Source organism: Adiantum capillus-veneris, chromosome 11, assembly GCF_014529385.1.
Source record: "Adiantum capillus-veneris isolate H3 chromosome 11, ASM1452938v2, whole genome shotgun sequence".
Taxonomy (NCBI): domain Eukaryota; kingdom Viridiplantae; phylum Streptophyta; class Polypodiopsida; order Polypodiales; family Pteridaceae; genus Adiantum; species Adiantum capillus-veneris.
This window is the reverse complement of record NC_140941.1, coordinates 107,590,684-107,598,857: the sequence shown is the minus strand read 5'-3', so window position 1 is coordinate 107,598,857 and position 8,174 is coordinate 107,590,684. Positions and strand designations below refer to the sequence as shown.

General features: G+C 43.8%; 1 pseudogene across 1 annotated transcript; it reads right to left on the bottom strand.

The window, feature by feature from the left end:
* Positions 1 to 440: 440 nt before the first annotated feature.
* On the bottom strand, positions 441 to 1,188 carry LOC147447799 (uncharacterized; annotated as a pseudogene). Its single transcript, XR_015189639.1, has 2 exons — positions 749 to 1,188; positions 441 to 657 (listed from the first exon to the last, which is right to left on the bottom strand). The product of XR_015189639.1 is annotated as an uncharacterized LOC147447799 (transcript).
* Positions 1,189 to 8,174: the final 6,986 nt, after the last annotated feature.

Below are 8,174 nucleotides of genomic sequence, written 5' to 3'. Positions count from 1 at the left end.
GCGAGATCTTATTCTTTTAAATATGATTATGATATTTACATGAGAGGAACCAACAAGGTGAATTAACCAGTTTATATGTACATCGGTTGAAACCGTTCGTTAAAAGTTCATATATTCAATTTTGATCCACTGTTCAGATTTAAGGGAATTCTTCAGTAAAAGTAAGGGTACCCGCCAATTTGAAGGCAACATAATATACCAGGCATTCTTCAGGCAAAAACAAAAACAAAAACTAGATGATACCTCAGAAGTAGAAATGTCCAACCTCATCTTGAGCATGATTGATCAAAGGTTATGGGCAAGCAGGGGCAATGTCCAGGCTTTAAACAAAAATTGCTTATTACCAGTAAATTGTCTGCATGTCGCTGCTTCCCACCAACAAGAACCTCAAAACGCTTTATAAACTGAGAGAGAGAGAGAGAGAGAGAGAGAGAAAGAGAGAGATCAAAGGTGATTTGCCTTTCAAGTGGCCTGACTAGCAGGCAAAAGTCAATTTATTTCCAGCTACATTTTGCATAGACTTGTTCAGATACCGATCGGTATCTGACAATCTCGACCGGTATGTACATGTTTTATGTATATTAAAAACTGAAGTGGAAAACTTTGGTGCCTAGTTTACTTGGCAGTTCTCATCAGCTCACCACCAAAGCCAGGTCTCTGCATTAAGGCAAAAGAAAATCATGTTAGTAGGGCAAAAAATGACATGCAATAGTGGATCAAAGAAAGACACAAATACTAATAGCTGTACCTGCATCTCGAGTTCTGCACTCTCGAGGACGCAGATCGCATTGTTGAAGAAGACGAGATGCCATTCTGGTCGTGCGCTCCTGCTGGCTTTCGTACGGTGACTCACGGCCGGAGTCGGGATACATGTGGCGGCCCCGGCCACCATAAACCTGTTGTAGAGCACGGCATCGATCCTCGGAGGAGATGCGCTGCAAATTCTGGCAGCATCGCTGGCTGGGTTGACTGGTGCGTTCACGTTGCTGCCCACCGCGCTGCTCCATGAAGTCGTCACAAGCCTGGAGGCGCATACGCCACTCGCTTTCGCGACTGTCGGCAGCAGTACTGCTTACTGCCAGCAGGGCCAGCAGCGCCAAAACCACGATCATCATTTTGTAGGCCATGCTTGGCGTAGGCTAGTGCAAGCTGGAGAGTGCGGGCTGAGAGAAATGGTGGCAGGAGGTGCGGTATTTATAGAATCGACAAGGAGTAGTGAGCAATTGGCATGCATGCGTGCAGCGGGCCGCCGATTGGCCCTGCGTCGTCGAGTTTCTGCGTGGGCATAAACCTTCTAAACCGCGTCTGCACTCTCCTAAATTTAGAATCGGTGAGCACTGAGCAGAGGATGCTCACGGATTCATAACTAGTCTTGCTTGGTGCGCCTTGCTATACAGCATCTAATAGGACATATACAAATTGACATTTAGAATCTAGCACTGAAAAGAACAAGAGCATTAATAATTTGGCACCCACGGCCGTGCATATACATTTAAAGAATGCTATAACGTTTAAGAAAGTTAAGTGCATCAATTATTAGTGATACACCATATGCATTCACTACTTGTGTATTCACTACTGTAATACATCACATGCATTGGCTAGCAACCATATGCAAAGAGTTGTGTGTGTAACTAACATATATAGATGTTGATCGACATCGAGTGTATAGTTTTGAAAACGAGAATGAGGTGCTTTACTGACCTGCAATGTTGTACTGCTGCTTTTCAATTGTCCAATCTACAAGCCGATATTTGAGTCAAGCTACAAAAAAGCAATGTGAATAGTTTCACATATTGTCTTGCAATGAAACGCCACGGACTGAAAGTGCAAAGTATATAGTGCATCTCATACAGAGGTGCCATACAAAAGTATGGTGGAGAGCTGGCATCGTGGTCTCTCCAGAAAACTATAAGAAACGGAAGCCGTGCCCTACCCCGTAGCGTTTATGTGTTGCGCCTAGAAAACGCATGCGCATGGGGAATTGGATGCAAATAACGGACCTTACAGTGTTGTCGAGCTAGGATTGCGCTTGTGCATTTGGAACATGCAGTGTTGTGAATACATGTGTCCTCCCTGCCATACACAAAACACGCATATGTAAATTTATGTTTTATGTCCTCTGATTAGTATTACCTTCTCTCTCTCTCTCTCTCTCTCTCTCTGCTTAGCTCATCAATTCTGTCTTCTTGTCCCTTTGCTGACTAACTCGCGTTATGAATCGTGCTTCCTAACTGCACATGATAATGGGTATCTTGAGGTTGGCATCCCTATAGCGGAAGGCACCATATTCAATCCGCTCATATCTGGCGAACTACTATTACGTGACGCTCATGGGCATTAGTACGGGTGGCGTTCCACTCAATATCATTCAACTTCAAAACAGAGCCAAAAAGTGATGGAGACGTTGTCATATTTAGCAATTATGAAGCCCATACTACCTTGCATTTAGCTGCCTACTAGGGATTGTGGCAAGCTATGACAAACGAAAACTTGTAAATGCCCCATGTTATACTTCTCAATACATCAACATGCGGTTCAAGGCAACATGATGCCGAATTTGTCAGTCGGTTTGATGTATGTTATTTCCAAGGGGTTTGAATCGGGGTCTCAATCAAGTAGCAATTCTCTTCAACACCACCCGAAGATGAGGGTATAATGAGTGTGTTTTTGTGGCCATAGAGACGGTATACTCAAGATCATCAGCAACAACTATAAAAGGTCTATTGATGCCTTTGACAATGATCTCTCTTTCAAGAGCAATGGATTTGTTTTCTGCATTGAGCGTCCGCTTAGTTTCCAGTTTTTTGCACTAGTTACTAAGCCTTGTTTCTCGTCGCATGCAAATAACTAAGTCTGCTTAGTACAACTATGTATGCCATGGACAACTATGCCGACTTTGGCATAGTTGCAAAACGTGAACAAGAATGATTTTAATGCGCGACTGCCAAGCAGAGTTACTCCAGCTTTTCCTCGAAGCGCTAGAGTGCAGATTCCATAGCACGCTCGCCACGTAGGGCATGCAACAACATGCAACTTTATGTCTACGCTTAGGTATCATCAAATTCTATCGGGTCATCGGCGAGTCACTGCCCTGCAACCTCCAGCTGTCAGTGCTACAGGTACCATCAGCTCTCGTGTGACCACACCCTTATATGCTAAGCCAGTAAGATATGCAAAGAAATCTGACTCATCTCTACAAGAAAACCGTGATAAGATGCACCATCATGAGGAATGTATTTGCAGAAGAGGGCGCTGGGCTCCCAACATATATGATATATTGAGTGTTTAACTAAATAAAATAATTTTTGAATCTTGAGGTTGCAAAATGCGTTCAACAGTAGACAAACTCTGTACAATCCTCTTGACGCTGAAATTGGCTCTCCACTCAGACAATATATTAACAACAATATGTCCTGCGCTGTGGAATGTTAATTCGTTGTTGGCACTCGGCCTGTTTGGCATACTATGGCTGCTATATGGAGTTTTTACCTCGGCCGCTTGCTGCACAAAGGTCCTTTGAGAAGATGTGAATAGATTTTCACTGCTCGCCCTAGATCAATAGATTTCCTCGAAGGGAAAATGAGGGTTTGTGTTGGCTACAATACCAAATTGATGCCTTCCATCTGCAGCCATCTGAACTTGATACGATAGCTGCTGCATACATGGACCTTTTCTCATAGGATATGCCACCAAATCGTGGTGATTGGCAAGAAGGGAGCTCTGAAGTAGTAACCTCTATGTTTTCAAATCCACACCATAAGCATTCCCTGCCTCATTTGCAGCTGCCGAAGAGAAATGCTACAGTATACTGTTGTTGCTATTCTCAACTGCATCCGCATTGGCTGCGCTTGCATGTGGTTTAGCAAAAAAATCTCTTTACATATTGTCTGTAAGGTTTTTGCTATCCCCACCCAGCAGTGAGCCGCTGTTGGAGGCTAATAGATATCACATATTGGTATGCCTATCTCCAAAAATGCCATTACTCCTCAGTCCGTGTTCTCAGCTTCTCCAACATCAAATCTCTTTGTGTGGAATAAAGAATTAGCTTTCGCTTCTGTTCTTTGTATATATTTTTTGAGGGCAGCGTAGACACCTGCATGATTGACTACTTGACTTCCGTTGCAATGTTTTTGTATCTCCTTGCAGCTACACATTAACCAACTCCTGCAGACACCATATTCTGTGTTGAATTGGTCACAAGAGATGTTTTTCTTTGTTTGCAGATCGTTCTGAAATGCTTGTATCAAATTTTCAGATAGACTATCAAAAGAGCTGTACTGTTACGAGACTGGGCACCCTCCTGTTGTAGTGGTTAGCTGGTGAAAGCATGTTAACCTGGCATGTTTTTTCATGTCGCGAAAAATGCTAACTAGCGCAAGTTTGACATATGCTAACTAGTACAATAACTTGAGCTACATCTCCAAGATCTATGACATATGATATATCAATAGATAGCACTTGAAACAAAGAATCCAAATGTACAACCTCTGACAAATTTTGATATTATTTGTAAAAAATTTACCGGACGCCCAACTTTTCGAGGATGTGCTAACTTGAAACTGCTAACTAGCACAAAAAGCGCGACAGGTTAACATGCTCAACATAATTGGGATAGCTGGCATAATGGATAATTATGTGCTGTCTATTTATTTTACTAATTGAATTGATGATGATTTTGTAGGGTGGAATGCGGGGAGTTGATGAAGAGGCGACGGCAATTACTCTTGGCCATTTTATATTTGCGCAGTATCTTAGAACATCATTTCAATAAGCCACTATGGCTCTGTAAATAGTTGTAGTGGGAACTCCCCTTATGGGTCATGCAAGAACTAATGAGCTTCACTCATTTACAAAAGTGAAGCTCTGCTAAAAGTGCAACCAGCGAGCACTGAAGACGCTGGCTTAATTACTTCAGGATAACATCCATCATAAGGTTCGGTGTGATTGATCCTGATAATCTTTTCACCCTTGTCCAATTTGACGTTTACTCTTTCCATTTTTTCGCCTCTTTGCATCACAAACAGCCTTATAGCATCAACAAAGAAATGTGTTGAACGGGCTAGCAAAGGGAATGAGCTTTGGTGATTTGGATACAGATCAAGCCAATTGATCATCAATCAAAATATGATATTTTCTGCTTCAAGAGCACTAGTAGAACATACCTCTACCATGAGTTGATTGCACGAAATATATGATCTTTGAGAGTGCTCATCACGTCGGCAAGCATCCGAAGTACTCTCCAGCTTCATGATCTACGAAATATAACCAGGGTTTGAAAGGTCTCCGATACTCCTTTCGGGTTCATTTTGGCTTGCTGCTACACAGACATACTGCGCGGAAAAGAATTGGTGTGAATCTTGAGAATTAGGCATGCGACCTGCTGCATATCACTTCCATGAACATTGAAGAATGACCTAGGGCACACGGTTGTTGAATTTGCATGAGCTATACTTGGAGCGGCATAATTTTGGCCATAACTAGTTGCGCTTGCAGAAACGAGCTGCGTAAGGTAGTTGAAGTGGACATACTGTTCAACTAGCCACTGGGTCTTGCTGCACACAAAGCTGCTATGATCGCTACGCGGGGAAGGCACAGAGGCTTCACTGCAAAAGAAGGTCGATTCCAATATGCCAATGGGGCAAACAGTGACATTGTCAACCTCATATTGCTGGAATGAATAGGGAGGAGCTTGGCCGACAGAGTCTATGCTACTGAAGAATGCTCTCCCCATGTCGACAAGGTAGGCTTTTCTTCGTGGCTCTTTGCTTTCATGTGAACAGGTATGAGGTGCCAGTACAACAGCTAGCTGAGCGTTTCCACTTCCAACACCATAGATGGGCCCGTTGCCACTCCCAACACTATAGATCAGAGGATGAGTCGAAGGTAATAGGATCCGCGTTTGATGGTTCCATTAAAGCTCTGCGCGAGCAAGTACTTAAAATTTTTGTCTCCATTGCTTTCTCTTATATGACCTCATATGCGAGTAGAAGCGGCTCAACCTGCTCAAAGCGTGGTTAGGGGCATTAATCAGCTACTAATTAACCTCCTAATAAGTTTCTTAAGTGTAGAATAAATGCGAGCGATTTTGGAGCATAGAAGAAAAGCATGGAAAGAGAAGGGTTATCTGTTCCAACAAATGCTTGTCATCTTCCTATCTTACTGCAATACTAGCTCTAGAAAGAAGTCGCAGCCTCCTGTAGCAATTGCTCTTGTGAGTATGTGTGTGCAAAATTTTAACGTGTTGGAATGATGGCTTTGGTTGAAAGGAGTAGCGTCAAAAGATGGTACTGGCTTTATAGCCTTCTCTCTCTCTCTCTCTCTCTCTCTCTCTCTCTCTCTCTCTCTCTCTCCTCTCTCTCTCTCTCTCTCTCTCTCTTATCAAACAGTGGCCAGAGACAAAGATCCTAGTTGCTTCTGGAAACCTGTGAACTACGGCCAAAGGATTGTGGGCCGTAGATTTGGGTGGCGGCACTGAAAGTTGGCTGTCCTCGCTTTGCATACATGCTTTAAGTAAATTAGGGCCCCCATGCTTCAAAACGCACACGCATAGCGAAGTGGTTAGGGTGTGTGCCTCTCTCTCTCTCTCTATGCAATTGGAGAGATACCCTCACTCTTCATCTACTGAAAACAACCCAAAGATTCTTGGCCCTGTTGTTGGACATATCCTACAATCAATGCACTCTTGCGAGTCCCCTTTGTAGTAGAAACCAGCCCAGAGCTTCTTGAGCCTATTGTTGGACATATCTTGCAATCAATGCATCCCATGTCCTCCCAAGTCCACATGAGGCTACGTGATCGAAGCAGATGAGTAACAAAGAGGCGAGGTCGGAACCTCTCTCTCTCTCTCTCTCTCTCTCTCTCTCTCTCTCTCTCTCTCTCTCTCTCTCTCTCTCTCTCTCTCTCCTCTCTCCCTGAGAAAGCGCAAAAAGCGCCTAAGGAATTGTCAATCACGAATGTCATCTCGTTGAGTGCATTGATTGCGGCATATGCCCATGAAAGGTGGTCTGAAGCAAGGGCATCCCTCTAGATGCATTTACCTATGCTTGAGGATCTTCGTATTTGGATTATCGTCAGTCGGTATGCATTGATTGCAGCATATGTCCAAGAGAGGCAAGGACAAGAAGTTGTGCGCTGTTTTAGTGGATGTGAGGCCCTCCAAATGCAATCACCTATGTTGTTTTTGGGAATGCATTGGCCGACATCTACGCTTAAGGGAAAAAGTTGCTTGAGGAGCTATTCGTTAGAATGTCATATGTTGGAGTACATTGATTGTGGGCTGTGACATAGGGAGGAAGTTGTGGGCTATTTTCAAAACGGATGCGAAGAAAGTAAATGAGAAAGCGCAAAAAGCACTCAAGGAGCTGTCAGTCAAGATTGCCATCTCCTTGAGTGCTTGATGATTGCGGCATATGCCTATGAGAGGTAGGGCAAGGAAGCAACAGGCTGTTTTCAGCGGGTCCAAAGCAAGAGCATCCCTTTGGGTGAAATTACCTATGCTTGAGGAGGTTGCTTTCCGGATCATCGTCCGTCGATACGCATTGATTGCGGCATGTGTCCAAGAGGGGCAAGGCCAAGAAGTTGTGGGCTGTTTTAGTGGATGCAGAGCCCTCCAAATGCAATCACCTATGATGTTTTTGGGACTCCGTTGGTCAACATCTATGCTGAAGGGAAAAAGTTGCTTGAGGAGCTTCCAGTCTAGAATCTCATCTCTTGGAGTGCATTGATTGTGGGCTTGGCATAGTTCCAGGAAGGGCACGGGGAGGAAGTTGTGGGCTGTTTTCAAAACAGATGCGAAGCAAGTTCATGAGAAAGCACAGAAAGTGCTTAAGGAGCTATCAGTCAAGAATGTCATCTTCTTGAGTTCATTGATTGTGGCATATGCCCATGAAAGGTAGGGCAAGGAAGCAATAGGCTGTTTTCAGCAAGTCTGAAGCAAGGGCATCTCTATGGATGCAATTACCTATGATTCAAGAGCTTGCTGTTCGATTATCGTCCGTCGATACGCATTGATTGCGGCATATGTCCAAGAGGGTCAAAGCCAAGAAGTTGTGGGCTGTTTTTAGTGGATGCGAAGCAAATGTGTTCCTCCAAATGCAATCATGTCTGTTGTTTTTGGGAATGCGTTGGTCGACATCTACGCTTAAGGGAAAAAGTTTCTTGAGGAGTTTCGA